Source organism: Pongo pygmaeus, chromosome 2 (assembly GCF_028885625.2).
Source record: "Pongo pygmaeus isolate AG05252 chromosome 2, NHGRI_mPonPyg2-v2.0_pri, whole genome shotgun sequence".
Taxonomy (NCBI): Eukaryota; Metazoa; Chordata; class Mammalia; order Primates; family Hominidae; genus Pongo; species Pongo pygmaeus.
The window spans coordinates 66,705,570-66,725,558 of record NC_085930.1 but is presented as its reverse complement, the minus strand read 5'-3'; the positions used below and the strand labels follow the sequence as shown (position 1 = coordinate 66,725,558).

Here is a 19,989-nt window from a genome sequence, read left to right as displayed (position 1 = left end):
CTTCCTGTTTATTAAATCTTTCTTTCTTTCTTCCCCACCTTTCTTTCCTACGTCACCTGCAGCAGCACTAAATTACAATATATCTTTGGAGGCAGAGCCACCAAATCACACTCAACTCCAGGGAACACCATTTGCACAGTTCTGTATCTTGGGCCTTAGGGCATGTAACCTGGAAACCCAGTCATTGACAGTAGATCTCTTTCTGAGCTGTCTGTTCTGATCTGTTGAACCATCTGCCGATTCTAATAGCTGACTATCAGACAGGGCCATGGCAAAAAACAGAGGGTACATCCCAACTGGGTGATTGAGAAAAGTTTTGATAAAGAGCCTGTTACCTTGTATAGACTTTTTGGTCTGGGGAGCTAACATGAGATAGTGCAGTACCCTAGAGTATCAATGGGAAGAGGAGAGTTGTTTCTGCCTCCAAGTTTGGAGGAGCAAGAGAAGAGAATAAACACTCAATGTCATTCTCCTCCTGCCCTGCCTGTGGCCAAACCCAATGAGAAGTGGGTGGACAACAAGAGAGCCTTTGATGTGGTTCAGGGGCACAGAGCACAGGAGGAGGACCGGAGATCTGTGCCATGCTGGTTTGATGATTGTTTCTATAGGTTGTATTTTAATAGCTAACAAAAGGCATCTGCTTTCCCTTCTTTTTTCATTTCTTTCAAACTTTTCCAGGCAATTTTCACTTGGTTTGCTCTTTCAAGAGTGTTCCTTTTATTTACTTGCTAGCTTTTCTTTGTTCCTGGAGAGAATCACTAATCATCATTAAATAAGTACATCCTGCTGCCCCTTTCCCTCGGCCCAGGTGAGGCACAATTCCACCACCAGCCCACACCTGTGGTCTGGAGAGTCTGTGGATGTGATTGTTGATCCCAGGCTCATATGGGAAGCCTGGTTTTCTTTCCTCTGTCCTTGGCGTCTGACTACTTGAGTGGCGGGGCCACCCTGATGAGCCTAACATGGGCCTCTGGTAGGGTCTGCATTCATAACAGAGCGCCTGGCACTTCATGGTGCTCACAAACCTTTGAATGGAACGGCTTTCCAGGCATCTTGAAAGTGGTAGGAAACACTGGGCAAGGATAAGTTATTTTCCCTGTTGTATCAGGAGCTCAATAAATATTTTTCAGTTGTTTATTGATTGATTCTCACAGCAGCGGGTTTCACCTAGCCTTGAAAACCTCCATTAACAAGCCAGGAACTCAAGATGGAGTTTTCTCCCACTGGTCTCTCCTGTAGGGGGCGGTGGGAAGGGCCGATGAATAGCACTCCTCTGCCCAGCCTGAGCTCTGTACCAATCGAGAATGAAGACAAAAGGCAAGACAAGGCAGCTGGAGAACAAAATGTCATGGTTATTACTAATCAGAGTGACAGTGGAGCGTGTGGGCTCGCAAATGCTGAAGGCCAGGATGGGCTAAGTTGCCCACTCAGATACAGGCAGTGCTGGGCTCGCAGGAGGTGGCCCCTCCCCGTCCTTCCTGGGAGAGAGTGGAAAGGAGGCATGCTCCCTGCAGGCACACTGGCTCCCAAAAGAAGGGGCTGAGTTATACTTACCTATTTCATCTCTCAGATTCACTCATAGATACGATCACCATGCCCGGAACCAGGGGAGGAGCCGATGAGGAGCTGGGGAGAGACCTGGGTTATAAGGTGATGATGCTCTCATCGAGTGGCAGGATATATGAGGAATGGGCAAGAAGCATTTTCCTCTCCTTGATGGGGGAGTGCGGGCAAGGGGGTTGGGGTGATCCAGAGGTCCCTAGCACCTGCTATTATCTGGTCCAGCAGGGTATGGGAGAAATAGAATCCCTGACCTTTCTGACCCTCCTGTCCTGATGACTGATGAAAAGAACTACTATCTGTTGAGAAAGCACTCCGGGGCTTTCCATTTGTGTTGTCACCCAGTCCTCAACAGCTCTACGAGATGCATATTCATGTGCCCATTTTATAGATGAGACAACTGAGGCTAGAGACATGGAGTAACTTATGCTAGAGTGTAACTGGGGAGACAAGTAACGAGGCTATTGCTGTCATCCAGATGGGAGAGGACAGCTGCTTGGACTGGCAGTGGCCAAGGAGAGAAATTGAGACTGGTTGGACAGATTGAGACTGGTGTGGAGTCCATGCTTAGGACTGGACAGGTGGCTGTGTGTGGTGAGGCTGAACGAGCTGTCACTAGGAGGCAGGGTTAAAGCAGTATCTTGGGTAATTTGTGGTTATTCTTGTGTTTTGTTTTGTTTTGTTTTGTTTTTTTGTAAAATAGATGTGACCCTCCTAGGCAAAGATTATTCAAAGAATTAAGAATTCCACAGGCACCACCACATCTGCACATCTTAGTGGAGCTGAGGCTGCTGCTCACTTGCTCTTAATTGGAAGTGCTAGCTGGAGCATGCTTAGGGGGAATTAAAATGTGCAGACCTGGAAGAGGTCTAGTTGGGAAGGAGATCCTGAGACAGCCTCCCCCACTGCCTTCTTGCCCTTCTGATCACCTTAGAGGTGGTCACTGCTGCATCCCGCTGCACCGCGTGTTTCCCGAGCTCCTCCCCACTGTGCATCTCCCCATCCCAGCCTCAACATAGGCCTCCTCCTCCTTCTGCACACCCAACACAGGCTTCTCTACCTCCAGGCAGCCCCCTCCTATCCCCAGAGGTCCCTTTCCCAGGGACATATCTGACCATTTCACTTTCCTGCTCAAAATCCAGTGATATCCTCTGCAGCCATTAAATAGAAGGAAACCTGAATTGTACCATCTGGAAAGATGTCCCTGATAAATGCATTGGACAAGAGCAAGTGGCAGAATGACCTGGCCAGCCTCAGAAGGCAGAGCATAGTGGTCAAAACATGGGCTTGGAGGCTACAATGAGTTTGAACCCGAGCTCTACCACTTAGTCACTGTATGACCAGGAGCAAGTTCTGAATTTCTCTGTGCCTCAGCTTCCTCATCTGTGAAATGGGAATGATAATAGTCCTCTCCCCTATAAGGTTGTGAGGCCTCACCCCTATAAGGTTAATATGTCAAATGTGCTAGTCCAGTGCTGCTCCTAGTAGCATCCAATAAACACTAGTTATTACGTTAGCATATAAGTACATGTGAACACATATAATCATAGGTCACATCGATGCCTATGATTATATGTGTTCTCATGTATTTATATACACCTCTCTCTCTTTTCAGCTCATTCTTCAGGACTCAGAGGTATTCTCTTCCAGGAAGTCTTCCCTGAACACCCCCCCCCCGCCCCTACGGCTGGATTAGGATCCTTCTCTGGCCTTACAACACCCCCAGACTCACATCTTCCGTACATGTCCTTATTGTCACCATCGGTCCCCCGGTGGCTGTGAGCAGCTTGAGGACATAGGCTGTAACTGATTTCCCTCCATATCCCTGGCACCCATCGACGTGCAAGGAACATAGTGCACTCTCTGGAGATACTTGTTGAATGAATGAATGAATGAATGAGTGAGCAGGACTTTGAAACATAAGGGATCAATGGGTAAAGACATGGAGGGAGAACAGCCAGGTATAGGGGATGGCCTGAGACAAGGCATAGAGGTAGAAAGGGATGCTCCAGAAACAGCACACGGCCCGGGCTGGCCATGCCTTAGAGAGCGACAGGGAGGTTAACAGGAAGTAATTAAGATGCTCAAGGTGGGTAAGGGCCAAAGGAATGTTCTGTGTAAAGAAGGGAAAGGAGATGTGATGGGGTGGGCGTGAAGAATGGAGGGATGGATTGAGGGACAGTGTTGCTTCTTTCATTTAAATCCTTATCCCCCAGGCTAGTTTAGATGCTTCCATGACACCGTGCACTCATCAGGATGTAAAATAAATACCTGGTTTACCTGTTTCTACCACCAGCCTGGAAACTCCTCGAGAGATGGAAATTGATGGTATTTTTTTGTTTTGTTTTGTTTTTCTAAAAATCTTGCACACAAAGATAAGCTATTTCCTCCTCCATGCCTACTTTTTCTCTGCCACGTAGGGCCACAGATGTAGATGGTGTTGTGCATTCTGATAACTGGATATTAATAGAAGTTACTCCAGTTCTTGCAGAAATAGAAAATTTATAGCTTCTCCAATTCAGTGGAACCCATTCTGTCAACCCTACTTCCTTTATTGAGTCCTTGAATCAAGCTGGAAACAGAAACAGCAGTGCAGTACACTCCTGGGTCAGATGCAGACGCAGGCATTTTGAGCAGTGACTCGCCAAAGAAAAAGTTCTCACTGAATTTCTTGGTGCTGAACTGAATGAACTTGAACTGCTTGCCACACCCAACAGGGAAGGGTCCCAGCAGCAAGGTACAGGAAGGTAAAACAGGAGTTGGAGTCTGTTCATGGTGATCGTGTGCCTGCTGTGCGGTGGGGATGCTGGGACAGACATGGCTGCTGCCCTTACAGGTGACAGAGTGAAGAAGACAGCTGCTAGGCAGGCCAGTAACCACAAAGCAGGATGTGACATTCTCATATGAGAAAGCACAGTGCTAAGAGAGTCTCAGAGAGGCTAAGTGACTCACATAAGGTCACACAGCTCATAAGTAGCAAGGTTGAAATGGAGATCCTTGACTCCTTTACACTGTGCTGCAAAGCCCCTCAAGGTATGATGCTAGCTGCCTGAAACATTTGGGGCAATAGCCCAGCACTTTGTAATCCTTCTCATTCTCTGCTTGGTATCTAACATTGCAATCATCCATTAATTCCCTCCACCTATAAATATCAAAAGTGCCTATTTCTAGGTACTGGGCATATATCCTTTTTCCTGAGTTCCAGGCTGGATAACAGGAATAAGTCCCAAAACTAATCCTTGAGTTTCTGATATTGAGTGCTCTCCAATACCCAGAGATTTAGGGGTTTTTTTTCCTCTGTTACAGAGAAAACACACACACATATGCAAGAAGAGAAGAAAAAGCAAATGAGCAATTAGCTCTGTAGATCGAAGCACAAACTTTGAGGAAGTTTCAGGGATTTGAACATTCAAGGTTTGGAACTGACATTGGGCTGGGTTGCCCCATCAGTGCCAAGAATCGTTACGGTGATCTCACAGTGCCAGTTCTGAATACAGAGGGCTTTCTCTGCATTGGTCACTAGGAGAAACGTCTCTCTGGAATCAAGCATTTTTCTGATGAATGCATTTTACTTCCTTTCATCCCAGACACAGAGCTGTGTGTCTATCTGTGCACTAAATGTTACTTTGAAAACACTGCAATTTGGAGCTGATCTCAGCTTCTGTGCTTATTAGTTTGTAATATTGCCTTCCTGAGTTTTCTTGGCATTGCCTAACACGGAGTAAGGGAATAATGGTGTATATTGAGCATCTCCTGTGCTGAGAACTTTATATTTGTGTCTTTGTGCTGAGAACTTTATATTTGTCGCTTCATTTGCTCCCCTAAACAACCTTATGAGGTCAGGACTATGGTGATCTGCATCTTGGCTCTAAGCAGGACCCATAGGCTCTCTGCACCCTGGCCCCTCCACACTGAGCAACCAGCCCTTCCTCAGACACATCTTGTGCATCCTCATCACTGCCCACATATGCTCCCACCTTCTCAGCCCACACAAACCCCATGGCCCCATTGACTTGTAGACTTAAAACAAGTGAATTTTGGGGTATTTTTTAATTGTGATAAAATATACATAACAACATGAGTGACTGCTAAAATATGTGAATTATTACCCCATGAAGCGTTGAAAAGGAAAGACAAGAAGGGGAGAAACGCACTTCCCAAGTTCCCCGGTCCATGCACATACCAAATAACTCTCCTCTATTCTCCACTCCACCATTCATTCAACAACATCTATTGAGCACTTCTGGTGTATGAGGTGCTCCTCTAGGCAGACCGGATTCCTGCAGAACAGAGCAGACAAGCATTCCTGCCGTGGTGAGGCCTACATTGTACTTTCCGGCTTCTCCAGGCCCGTGACATCTGCTGTCCCCTGGATTCTCCAGACTGTGACATCTGCTGTCCCCTGGCTTCTCCAGGCCCACGACATCTGCTGTCCCCTGGCTTCTCCAGGCCCGTGACATCTCCTGTCCCCTGGATTCTCCAGGCCCACGACATCTGCTGTCCCCTGGCTTCTCCGGGCCCGTGACATCTGCTGTCCCCTGGCTTCTCCAGGCCCCTGACATCTGCTGTCCCCTGGCTTCTCCAGGCCCGTGACATCTGCTGTCCCCTGCATTCTCCAGGCCCACGATATCTAATGTCCCTGGATTTTCCAGGCCCACGACTTCTCCTGTCCCCTGGCTTCTCCAGGCCTGTGACATCTGCTGTCCCCTGCATTCTCCAGACCAGTGACATCTGCTGTCCCCTGGCTTCTCCAGGCCCATGACATCTGCTGTCCCCTGCATTCTCCAGGCCCGTGACATCTGCTGTCCCCTGCATTCTCCAGACCAGTGACATCTGCTCTCCCCTGCATTCTCCAGGCCCATGACATCTGCTGTCCCCTGGCCTCTCCAGGCCCGTGACATCTGCTGTCCCCTGGATTCTCCAGGCCCATGACATCTGCTGTCCCCTGCATTCTCCAGGCCTGTGACATCTGTAGTTCATGGTTTGTGCAGCCTCATGGTTTTTTATTTCTGCCCCTGAGCCCAATCAGTCGGTACCTCCCTGTATGTTTCACATTCAACCTCCAAAGAGGGAATTTGTTTAGTTCAGTCAGCAGGTATCCACTTGGCTGGAAATGTTGCTGTAGGCTGCCCTGTAAATAGCCTGTGAATGATTGTGTTTGGGCAAGTGCTCATGGGTAGTCATGACATCACGTGCTCAGCTCTCCTGAGAGGGAGGCTTGGGGCCTGCCAGGCCTTGCCCATTCACTTGACAAATATTTATCAACAGTTAATATTTTCTCTGCCCAATAGGTGTCAGGGATTGTTCTGGGTGCTGAGATACAAGGATGAACAAGGCGGGAGAACCTGCCTTCCTAGGGCTTCCATTCCAGCAGAGGGACATGCAGGAGAGGAACCAAGGTGTAAGGTAAAATGCAGTGGTGAAGATGAGCGAAGAGCGTGTGGAAGAATGGAAGGGGTCCTTCTACATAGGGTGGGATGGGCAATGTTCGAGTCAAGAGAGGATTGAAGCATGCATGCCCGTATCTCAGGGGAAAGCATTCTGGGCAAAGGGGACAGCAAGGCCCAGCTAGAAGGGGTTTGGAATGTTCCAGAAAGAGTGAGGAGGCTAGAGTGGCTGGGCGCAGTGAGTGAGGGTGAGTGTAGGAGATGGGGTCAGAGGTCACAGGGCCAGACATGGAGGGCATTGCCAGGCACTAGGAGGACTCGGCTCTTGTTCAGAAGACACTGAGAGCCTGCAGGGTTCTCAGCCTGCAAGGATACAATGGGATGTGTGGACGACGCACAGAGGAAGCAGGGGACCCCACTGGAGGCCAGTGCTGTCCAAGCCAGGGTGGCAGGGGCCTAGGCCAGGGTACAACGTGGGGGCAGTGAGAAGCGAACAGCTTCCAGGTCTGTTTCGAAGGCAGAACTGAGTGTAAGGGACATCTCTCTGATGTGCTTGCCCCAGTCACCCCGGTGGACTCAGGCACTGCCGCCACACGGTGCCACAGTTGGTTGCCTCATCTATAACATGAGTGTAATCATTTTGTCTGCGTCCCGGGGCAACAGTGAGCATGCAGGGCCCTAGCAGGACTCCTGGCACAAAGCAGACGCACAATGATGAGAGGTGCTCCTGCTGTGAGGAACTCCAGGGCTGGGGGTGCAGGCTGTATGTAAAGAACTCCTCTAATATGGAGTTTGCCCCATGGATTTGGGGCACCGCCTAGCAATGCCCCATCCAGGAACCTGGGAATGAGGTCTCTCTGGTTGGAAATGAAGGGAGAGACCCCTTTGCTGAGCTCCAACCAGGAGCCTGGGGTTTTCTCCAACTTATTTAAATCCCCACAGCCTTACAGAGCAATGGGACTTCCAGTTCCTTTGCAGAGCCTGGGGGAGTGAAGGGATTCACACACAGGCCTGCAGCAAGGAGCTGAGCTCTCACCTGAACAACTGACCCCTAGCCACAGGGCAGGGTGGTGTAGTGATTAAAGGCCTGGGCTTGAGGTCTGCAGGAATCTGAGTTTGAATCATGGCTTTGCCACTGACTGGCTATGTGACTCTGAGCATGTCCCTTCTCTCTGTGCCTCAGTCTCCTCCTCTGTGGAATAGGATCATACTGGGCTCCTCGCCTGGTGGGGGTGAGGAGTAAGGGAGGTGACAGATGTAGCGTCAGACAGAACCCATATGTGGGTGCTTAACAGATAGGAGCTCCCTTTCCTCACCCCCAGGCCTGTGTCTCGGGCTCCTGTATGGTATCCCTGCCAGCAGTTTGAAGTAGACGCCTCATTGCCAACTGCTATCATGGAAACGAAGAGATGGGGGAAGTAGGAGAGGTCCAGAGGAGTGAGGAAGGGCCATCATTCCATTGCTCACACCCCAGCCCACCTTATCCAGCTCACTATAACAGGGGGGGCTCAGAGCACAGAGTGGGGGCTGGAAGACAAAGTAATGGAGGGGACAAAGGCTGGCTGGGGCCTTTGTTCCTATAGACAGTGTGGGGTAGGGAGCAACCCCTATGAGGTATGGGCAGGCTGGAACCCGGATGTGACTCATTCTTGAAATCCTCATCTGTTGGCCCTTCTCTCTGCACTCTTCAAGAGGCAATACATCCTATTTCCCTTTGATAAAGCTCCCCATCCCATCTCCATCAAGATGAAGCTGATGAGCCTTCCAGCTACTTTTGTGATTCAATATCCACGTGAGTTGCTAACTGTCTTGCAGACAAGAACTGCTCTGTTTGGGGTTTGGACCCAGCCTCCCTCATCCAGGTGTCCTTCAATAACTAGATCCCTTTTTGACATCTCATCCTTAGAAAAGGGTCCCATGTCCCTTCTCCATGCCCTAGCCCTCTGGGACCCCATCCCGCAACTCTTACTGTCTCCTCCTCCCCACAGTATGCAACCCTTGTTAGGCCCAACTCCCTCACTAGGAATGCAGATTCCAGCTTTGCAGGCCCCAGAACTCAACAGAAGGGTACCTTGGAGCCACCCAGAGCTGAGTTGGAATCCCTGCTCTGCCACCACTAACAAGCTGTGTGACAGGTGAACGACCCTGCTGAGTCTCAGTGTTACGATCTGTTCAAGGGATTGAAAGCTGGAGCTGCTTTCCATGAGTTAGCCCAGGCCAAGCTCCTGCAAACTATATTATCATGATTGTCATTTCATGCCTTTTTAAAACTCAGGAACAAAAAAAGAAGCGAAAAGCAAACCACAAACATGCTTTGTTTATAAAATTAAGTCGTTTCTCTTAGAGATGGAAAGAAGCTGCTGAACTCTTCCCTTGGAGGAGATGTCACCAGCTTTGGATAAGCTTGCCACATATTTATTTGTGCACCTACTGTGTGCCACACCCCACACTGGGCAGTGGGAAGATAAATGGGGACAAGGCATGCTCCATGATTTTGAACCTGCGGCCTGGTGGGGAAGGCAGACCCGGAACGGGCAGTATCCCACGGGCGAGGAGCCCACTATGATCCTATTCCACAGATAAGGAGACCGAGGCACAGAGAGGGGAAGGGACATCCTCAGAGTCACACAGCCAGTCGGTGGCAGAGCCAGGATTCAAGATTGGTATCATAGTCAGATGAACACAAGGGTTACGAGCACACAGAAGTTGTCAGGGAGCACTTATCTCAGCCTGAAGACCCGGGGAAAGCCCCCTGGAGGATGAGGTATGCCAGGAAAATTTCAAAGAGGAATAGGATTTAATTCAGCTAAGTAAGGTGAGAAGGGCTTTCAGGCAGGAGGTATAGCTGAGATGAGTACAGTGGTCTGAAATGGCATGGTGTGTGCAGGAGGCGGTGAGGAGATAGGTTAAAGTCAAGCATGAAGTCAAGGTTAAGGGCAGGGTTGTGGGAAATGAACAAACTAGAGAGATAAGCAGTGTCATATTGTTGGGGGACCTTTCATAATGAGGGATTGCCTCCCTCCCTGTCTTTTTCTAACCTAGAATCTCTTCATCAAAATGAGTCTGTTTAAGGGACACCAGGAGACCAAGAGGAGTTGCAGTTGCAGGGTTTTGGGTTTTTTTTCCTTTTCTTCTCTTTTTTCTTTTTTTTTTTTTGAGACAGTCTCACTCTGTTGCCCAGGCTGCAGTGAAGTGGCACAATCTCAGCTCAGTGTAACCTTCTACACCCGGGTTCGAGCAATTCTCATGCCTCAGCCTCCCAAGTAGCTGGGATTACAGGCATGCACCACCACACCCGGCTAATGTTGTATTTTTAGTAGAGACAAGGTTTCACCATGTTGGGCAGGCTGGTCTCAAACTCCTGACCTCAAGTGATCCACCTACCTTGGCCTCCCAAAGTGCTGGGATTACAGGCGTAAGCTACTGTGCCTGGCCAGGGTTGCAGGGTTTTGACTGCCCATTCATTCTCTGGGATCTTGCTCATCATGCAGTGGCCCCCGCAGCACCAATGTGACTCAGGAGCTTTTTTTAAGAAATGCAGAGTCCTAGGCTCCACCCCAGACCTGCAGAATCAGAATCTACATTTTAACAAGCTCCCCGCGTTACAGATTGAAATGCACTGGGCTAGCCCATGCAGTGCCAAGAAGCATTCAGACATCTGCCTCTGGCATCCTGGCAAAGATGAACTTCTCACTCTTCAAACAGTCCAGGACCCCTGAATAACCATGTGTCATTGGTCTTAGAGGACTAGGAGGGGACTCCCCCAACTCTGGGACTGCGCTCAAAAGATGTCTGAACCCCTTTTATTACCTCCCTGTGTTCCTATCTCTGTTATCTCATCTGAAGCAGGATGAAGTAGGATATCTAAACTCAACTTGCTTGCTTACTCAGTAAGGGGAAAACTTTTTTCTGTGTTCTGTGTTATGGTCTCCAGAGAAAATATATTTGTGCAGGAGATTTTGTAGGTGCTACTTGGTTTCTTCGATGAGCTGATTTATCTTCAAGGACAGGGCACCTAGACCTTGTGTTGTATCACTTGTATCACAGCCTATGTTTGTTCATTTGTGTTCTCTTGAGAAAGGGAAAATGATGACACAGTCTCCCCAATCTCCAGAGACCTTGAAAACCAGGCCAAGTGTTTTGGATTTTTTGCTGGGGCACTACAGAGCCATTGAAGAATTCTGAGGAAGGCAGTGTCAGGTTCAATGTTGTTTATTGAGACACCACTCTGCCAGCAGTGAGAGAGTGGCAATGAAAGTCTGGAGATCTCAGGGTGGAGGTGCAGGGGCCCAAGTAGGAAAGATAAGGCCTGGGTCCGGACAGTAGCCCTGTTGGGTCACACTGCCCCAGCCCTCAGAGGGCCCCTGCTTTCTCCTACTAAGCAGGCAGTGGCTTCGGGAATTCTGAATTCATTTTCTATTTTGTCTGCTGAACACTCAAGCAGCAGATAAGCTTAAAGCAACAATTTAGAACTGAGAATAGAAATTGGAACCCTCTATGGGTCATATATGACTGATGAAGTCATCTATTTAGATCTGAACAATTTAGGAGCTGCTTGCTAGAATCTCGACCTCTCCTGGGAACCCCTCCTCATGTTTACACCAGCCCCTGGGGCCTGCTAAGAGACTCAGGACCCCCAGACCCAGCTGAGAAGGGGAAGAAAGAGAAGCAAAGCCTTGAAAATACTTTTGTGGCTTTTGGCGAATCTTTTTTTTTTTTTTTTTTTTTGAGATGGAGTCTCGCTCTGTCACCCAGGCTGAAGTGCAGTGGCGCGATCTCGGCTCACTGCAAGCTCCGCCTCCCAGGTTCACGCCATTCTCCTACCTCAGCCTCCTGAGTAGCTGGGACTACAGATGCCCGCCACCACGCCCAGCTAATTTTTTTGTATTTTTAGTAGAGACGGGATTTTCACCGTGTTAGCCAGGATGGTCTCGATCTCCTGATCTCGTGACCCACCCGTCTCGGCCTCCCAAAGTGCTGGGATTACAGGCGTGAGCCACCGCGCCTGGCCAGCTTTTGGCGAAACTTCTAGGAGAAAACTAGAGCAGTGTTTCCCAAAGTCCCTCTGTGGGGCCCTGGATGAAGAAGTTCCCTGGCTGAATAAGCTTGGAAATGCTGAGTATCATATGCCCTTCTTAGGGGCTTGCCATACTTAGTAAAGAGTGGGGACTTTGGGTCAGAGACTACCTGGCTTTGAATCTCAGCTCCACCATTTACTGTATGATCTTGGAAAATGACCTTTTCTTGGGTTGATTCATTTTTCTTGTCTGTAAAATGGAAATAATGATCATGCTGATGAAATAAAGTTATTATGATAATTACTGACGTAATACATAGCACAGGTCTGGCACATTAGGAAATAGTCAAGAAAGGGTAGCTGTCAAATAATAATTATATATATATATGGGTTTTTTTTGTTCGTTTTACTTTGTTTTGTTTTTTGAGATGGAGTCTCGCTCTGTCGCCCAGGCTGGAGTGCAGGGCGCGATCTCGGCTCACTGCAAGTTCCTCCTCCCGGGTTCACACCATTCTCCTGCCTCAGCCTCCGAGTAGCTGGGACTACAGGCACCTGCCACCACACCCGGCTAATAATTATATTTTTGATATTTATTATTAGATTATCCTTTATAAAAATGTATTTTAAATATATATAAATTAGTTTTTGTTTCACTCTTAAAGGCTCTGAGAAGTCCTGTAGTAGAATCTGCTTGACTTAACTCAATGTTTGTAAATTTATTTGATCTTGGAGTCTCTTTTTTCATATAACATAGAGGAATTTCCTGAGGAATTCATCTTCTGTGGGACTCACTTAGAGAAATACTGATTTTGTGTTTTGGAAACAGTTTGGGGAGGCCAATGTGTCTGAGCCAGGATTCAGTCCAAACACAGACTCTGCCAGGTGTAAAGAGTTGTGTTTCAGCCTCAGTTCTTTCATTTCCTCTTCCCGCAAGACTGTCACTCAGGCATGGGATAACCACGCCAGAATTGTAGGGCTAGGGGTGAGGAGTAGGGCTTGAAGATCTAGCTCAGCCCTGGGACAACTCCTACTCATCCTTCAATACCCCATTCCAATTTTAACTTCTCAGAAGCCTTCATATCTTGCCCAGGCAGAATTAGTGGGCCATTCCTGCAACCTCCAAGGCCTACAACCTCCAGTAGAAACCTCACAATCAATATGTACCACATTGAACTGTAGTTATCTGTTAGTGACTGTCTCCCCAGCTCTTTAGAGAAGCATCATGTGTGTGTCATCTCAGTAATACCTGCTAGCACTTGATCAAGACCAGATTCCATGGCTCACCTTCTAGGGATTTCTAATAACTCAGCTGGGGCAAGAGGTAGCCCTGGGGAGAGGCCATCTCAGCGCCAGCAACTCTGCTGACTCCCAGAGTCTTGAGGGAAGAATCAGAGCTGATTCCCTCTGATTGCCAAAGGCGTGGCTCAAAGTCTTTCTGGGGTCTCTGAATGCAGGGGCCCAGGGGGCAGGAGATGATGCCTGTTGGGACTTCTTTTGACATGGACTTGTTTAGAGAAGAGAAAAACACAGCTTCTGTGGTGAAAAAGCAGAGAGAACCGCAAAGGAAGGATGATTAAAAAAAAAAAAATTCCCAATCTCCACTCCAAAGTTCATATGCCAATGACTGTAAAACTGGTGGCGTGTTTAGAGTTAGGTCCATGGATGTTTATCTTGGAGGAAGATAATTGTCTCCAGTGCTCTGAAGACTGGGGGTGTCTGTCTTGCAAAGGGGCTGGAACATGGGAGCCTGCTCCCAGCTGGCCCCCACGGCCTCGGGATTCAGATCCAGGCATGCCAGGGCCCCAGCAGTGCTGGTGAGAAGCTGGAAGCCAGTGCGGGGTCTGGGTAGCTGTTGGGCAATAGACTGCCCCTCCATCACTCCTGCCCAGGGCAACATTCAGTAAAGGAAGAATGGGTCCCGGATTCAGGCCTGGATCCAACAGGGTCCCACTTGGGGTGTCTTGGTTTCATGGTTCATGTGGATTAGGACCCCTCTCCCCATCAGTGTTTGGTGATACAGAATGCTGAGCCAGGATACAGTAGACAGAAAGTGGGAGGGCAGGGCTGGGGTTGGGACACTAAGGATTGGTCAGGTCTCAGAGTCCCAGCTGGGGAGGATTCCTCAGAGAAATAACAACAAAAATAATCATGATAATAGCAGCTTCTGCTATTGAGCACTTAACTTGTGCCATTAAACCCTTTGAAGTAGGTATTTATCCCCATTTTGCAGATGAGGAAGTTAAGGATCAGCAAAATTATTCAGACACCCCCAGGTCATTTAGCTGGTAAGCAATAGAGCTGGGTTTCAAATTTAGGTCTTTCTGGCTCCCAAACTCTGTCTCCTGACCATTAGGCCATCCTGCCTATATCCCAGGGGAAATGGGATGGGTTCCCAGTTGTATAGATTATGCTAGTGGGTCTGAATCCTTCAAACCCAGTGTCCCTTTTATAACAAATAGTTTGCAAAGCCCTCTTCAGCACCCTGAAATGCAGTTAATAGATTATATAATCCACCTACAAATACCAAAAGCAGTAGTAATAATACTGATATACTAACCACACAGTAAAGGAGAAATAAAAGGAAAGCCATTTGTAATAAAATAAAATAATAATACATATTTCACTACATAAGTATTTGGGCTGCCTACACTGGAAGATTTTCTGAAGCAGTCAGATGCCTGTAACCACATCTAGAATCAGGTTAACAAAAATGCAGATGGATACACACATATGTCGAATCGACAATTCAAACACCAACAAGGGACTCAACCCATGGTGAGGCCCTGAACAAACCCATGTATCATCTTCCTTCAAGTTACGTGATCAGAGCAATCTTAGAAAATTCAGAATAGGCCGGGCGCATGGGCTCACGCCTGTAATCCTAGCACTTTGGGAGGCCAAGGCGGGCAGATTGTCTGAGCCCAGGAGTTCTAGACTAGCCTGGGCAACATGGCAAAACCCTGTCTCTCCAAAAAATAAAAATAAATAAATACAAAATTAGCCAGGCATGGTGGTACACACCTGTAGTCCCAGCTACACGGGAGGCTGAAGTAGAAGGATCACTTGGGCCCCGGGAGGTTGAGACTGCAGTGAGATCACACCACTGCACTCCAGCCTGGATAACAGAGTGAGAACCTGTCTCAAAAAAAAAAGAGAAATTCAGAGTAGATTAAAACTATGTAATGAGTTTTTGCATTTACAGGTAAATGGAATGATGAACTCTGGTCTCAGATAATTATAAAAAGATTTTTCCACCCACCTATAGTCCAGGGAACATTTGAAAGGTGGACAGGACAAAGGACAATTCTTCACCAGATGCCAGTTGTGCCCCCCATGTCATCGTGATAATCCAAAACGCCCCCTCCCACTATTTCCAGATGCCTCATGGAAGGTGTTACACCCCGCCCCATTGTGCACCATTCTCCTAGGCTAACGTGGGGTGGGGTGGGGTGGGGTCTGAGGATTTGTGAAGCAGCTGGGTACCAATGGTACCCACCCCTCCAACACACACTGTGAACTCCAGGGCTCTGGCTACTGCTCCAGGTATGGCCTACTAGCGGACCTGAAGGTGCCTAGTGTCTCTGGTTGGCTCAGGAAATCGGCTAGCTAAGCCTACAGCCAATCAGGATTAGGGAAGGGAGAGGAAAAATTAATGACTATCGCACATCTCCTCTCTGCCAGGCCCAAAGTCATGCTGCTAATTATAAAATAATAGAATTCGAACAGGACTATCTAACTCCAAATGAGATGCTTCATACTTTACTTTTAAAAATTAAGATAGTAGGCTGAGCATGGTGGCTCATGCCGGTAATCCCAGCACTTTGGGAGGCCAAGGCGGGTGGATCACTTGAGCTCAGGAGTTTGAGACTGGCCTGGCCAACATGACGAAACTCCGTCTGTACGAAAAATACAAAAATTAGTTGGGCGTGGTGGCACACGCCTGTAATCCCAACTACTGGGGAGGCTGTGGCACGAGAATCGCTTAAACCTGGGAAGCAGAGATTGCAGTGAGACAAGATTGCGCCACTGCACTCCAGCCTGAATGACGGAGTGAAACTGTCTCAAAAAAAAAAAAAAAAAAATTAAGGTTGTAGTCAGGTGCAGTGGCTCACTCCTATAATCCCAGCATTTGGGGAGGCTAAGTAAGGTGGGAGGATTGCTTGAGGCCCAGGAGTTCAAGACCAGCCTGGGTGACAGAGTGAGACCTTATCTCTATAAATAAATAAATAAATAAAGTTAAGCTTGTAATTTTAGGGACTAATGGTGTGGGAGTCTAGAGATAGCATCATGCAGTATCCAGCGCATAACCAGGACTCAAGTACAACCCCAGACCTACTGCCCATCAACCAAGTAACCTTTGAAATGCACTTCTCTCATTCTTTTACTGATGAACTCTTGTGCATCCCTTAAGACCCAACTCAAACATCACCTCATTCGTGAATTATCCCCATTTCCTCCAGGGGGAAGGAGTGTCCTCCCCTCTGGGCTTCTGCGCTCACATCCATAACTCTTACCACAGCACTCGTACCCCTGAGCTGTGATTCCTGCTGTGTCTATCTTCCCTTCTAGATGCTGAGCTCCTTGAGAGCAGAGACTTTGTCCAATTTATCTTAAGGCCCCCAGCCCCCTTCCCTCCAGTGCCCAACATAGTGCTGGCCTAGTACATCCTAGGCATTAATCAATGCAGAATGAATGAATGTTTGATGGAATGAATTCACTTTGCTTGCTAAGTTGCTCATGGAGCAGACCCTTTGTGCTGAGTGACTAAGTGGAGCAGGTCCCAGTCACCTGAGATTCACCAGCTGTTGATGGCCTCTCTCCAAACAGCAGATTCTCACTTGGCACAAAGGCAGGAGTCAGAGTGTTCCTGCTGCCACCCCGCCTCCCTCTGAAGAGATTTGTCCAAGAGTTCCGTCGGTGGGGTTTCTTCCCAACATGCACGCAGCCTGCCATCATCTCTGTTATCTGGGTCCATCCACTCCCAAACCAGAGCTTCCAGCAGCAGAGAAGAGGTGGTGTGATGACATTTAGATCCAGGCCATGGAGGGAGAGTGCTGCTTGCCTGACCCTGTCATCGTCCTTCAGCTCCCATCACTCTATCTCATGCATACTTTGTTCCTCTCTTGTCCCCTCTGGGGCCCAGGTTCAAGTCCCTCGCCAGCTTCTGACTGCTGGGCTCAGCCCTCCTTTCCTTCTGGTTCTAGCTCATCATCCTCTCCTCTGTGACACACACATTGGGAATTTCTGCCAAGCTTAGCCTATGGATGATCCTTCTTGAAAAGGCTGGGGACTTGATGGGCTTTGGGGACAAATGTGGTTTCAAATCCCAGGTCCCTTATTTCCTCGTTAGGTGCCTGGAGGTAACAGTGTTAGTGTTCTGCCTAAATCCCCTTGGATCTCTTTACAGTTTCTGCGCAGCCCTCTTCCAACCTGGCTGTACCTTTGCCTCCAAAGGCATGCACCTGTGATCTTTCTGCAGCGGGGTGCTGTGAGGCTGGGAGCCATTTTGTCTGCAAGTGCAGAGTCCAGAAATGCCCAAGAATTTCTACCTTCCACCCCACCCCCTGCAACCTTTGACAGACGACTGTTGAGTCCAGGGGCATGAAATCCCACCTCCCTTGCCTTGGTTGGGCCAACTCCAAGCTGTGAGTTACACTTCAGGGTCCTCCTGCGGGATGACACAGGATTTTACCCACCACCCAGACCCTTTCTGCTTTCTCCAAGAGCCCTTCCTTCATACGTCCCTTGTCTCTGGGGTGGCGTCTGGGGAACCTGAGCTAAGATGGCGACTTGGGTAAATCACGTCACCTCTTGGAGCCTCAGCTTTCTCCCTTGTAACTGTGAGTTAGGAACTCATACTTTTTAGAGGTGTTGGCAGGATTAAGTAAAATAGTGCCTGGCGTGTAGTAGGCCCACAGTTCCTTTAATGATCCCTCTTTTCAGAAGAAAGTCAGGCAGGTGGGGCACAGTGACTCACGCCTGTAATCCCAGCACTTTGGGAGGCCGAGGCAGACAGATCACCTGACGTCAGGAGTTCAAGACCAGCCAGGCCAACATGGCAAAACCCTGTCTCTACTAAAAATACAAAAATTAGCTGGGTGTGGTGGTGCACACCTATAATCCCAGCTACTTGGGAGGCAGAGGCAGGAGAATCGCTGGAACCCAGGAGGCAGAGATTGCAGTGAGCCAAGATCGCATCACTGCACTCCAGCCTGGGCTACAGAGCGAGACTTTGTCTTTAAAAAAAAAAAATTAAAATTAAAAAAAATTTAAAAAGAAAGTCAGCCAGAAGGATATTGCCCTGGAAGGTAGGGGGCCTGACTTCAGTTCTGAACTCACTTATTTGAGTAAGTCTCTTTGCCTCCCTAGGCCTCAGTTTGTTGCTTTTGTTGCGTGTGTGTGTGTGTGGCTTTTTTTTTTTTTTTTTTTTAGAGACAAGGTCTCACTCTGCCACCCAGGCTGGAGTGCAGTGGCACGATCATGGTTCACTGCAGCCTTCATCCCCTGGGCTCAAGCAGTCCTCCCACTTCAGCCTCCTCAGTAGTTGGGACCACAGGCATGCGCCACCATGTCTGGCTAATTTTTTGTAGAGATGGGATCTCACTGTGTTGCCCAGGCTGGTCTCAAACTCCTGGGCTCAAGCAGTCCTCCTGCCTTGGCCTCCCAAAGCGCTGGAATTACAGGCATGCACCACCACACCCGGCCCTCTTTTGTGTTTTAAATGGCCTTATTAAGATGTAATTCACATACCATATTATTCACCTATCTAAACTGTACAATTCGGTGGTTTTTAGTATGTTCATGGAGATGTGCAACCATCACCACTATCTAATTTTAGGACTTTTTCATCACCTCAAAAAGAAAGCCTCCAGCCATTACACTCACTCTCTACTTCCTCCTACACCAGCAGTCCCCAGCCTTTTTGGCACCAGGGACCAGTTTCATGGAAGACAATTTTTCCACGGATGGGGGGTGAAAGGGATGGTTTGGGGATGAAACTGTGCCACCTCAGATCATCAGGTATTAGTTAGATTCTCGTAAGAAGCGTGCAACCTAGATCCCTCGCAATGCACAGTTATCAATAAAGTTCGCGCTCCTATGAGAATCTAATGCCACTGCTGATCCGACAGGAGGCAGAGCTCAGGTGGTAATGCTTGTTTGCCTACCGTCCATCTTCTGCTGTGTAGCCCAGTTCCTACAAGGCCACTGACCAGTACCTGTCCTATACTACTCTCACCTCCAGCCCCTGGCAACCTCTATTCTACTTTCTGCCTCAATGGATTTGCCTGTTGTGGACATTTCATACAAATGGAATCCTACAATATGTAATGTCTGTGACTGGTTTTTGTCACTTTGCATAATGTTTTTAAGGTTGATCTATACCATAGCATGTATTGGTACTTTACTCCTATTTATTGCTGAATAATATTCCATTGTATGGATAAACCACATTTTGGTTATTTATTCATCAGTTGACAGATATTTAGATTGTTTCTACTTTTTGGCTATTATAAATAATGCTGCTATGAACAACTTTCTGTGTGGACATACACTTCTCTCAGGCATACACACACACACACACACACACACACACACACACACACACGGCCAGGCGCAGAGGTTCATGCCTGTAATCTCAGCAGTTTGGGAGGCCAAGGCAGGAGGATAGCTTGAGCCCAGGAGTTCAAGACCAGCCTGGGCAATATGGCAAAATCCCATCTCTACAAAAAATACAAAAATTAGCTAGGCCTGGTGGCATGTGCCTGTAGTCCCAGCCACTCAGGAGGCTGAGAGGCAGGAGGATCTCCTGATCCCGGGAGGTTGAGGCTGCTGTGAGGGGCTGTGAGCCACTGCACTCCAGCCTGGGTGACAGAGCAAGACCCTGTCTCCAAAAAATAGTAATAATAAAATATATACACATACAATATATCATTCATGTATATATAATGTAGGAGTGGAATTTCTGAGTCATATTGAGGAATTTCCTGTTTTCCAGAGTGGCTGGACCATTTTACAATCCCACCA

The 19,989-nt window shown here is 48.2% G+C and overlaps 1 protein-coding gene across 3 annotated transcripts in view; it reads left to right on the top strand.

Annotated features, from left to right (window-relative positions):
- Positions 1 to 19,989, top strand: part of HRH1 (histamine receptor H1) — a 126,618-nt gene that overhangs the window by 23,526 nt on the left and 83,103 nt on the right. Inside the window, exon 2 of one of the 3 annotated variants that reach the window (XM_054481320.2) lies at positions 6,852 to 6,966. The exons of the other annotated variants lie outside the window; for them this stretch is intronic. The gene's annotated coding sequence lies outside the window, so the exon portion shown is untranslated. The remainder of the gene's footprint in view (positions 1 to 6,851; positions 6,967 to 19,989) is intronic. 3 annotated transcript variants of the gene reach the window in all.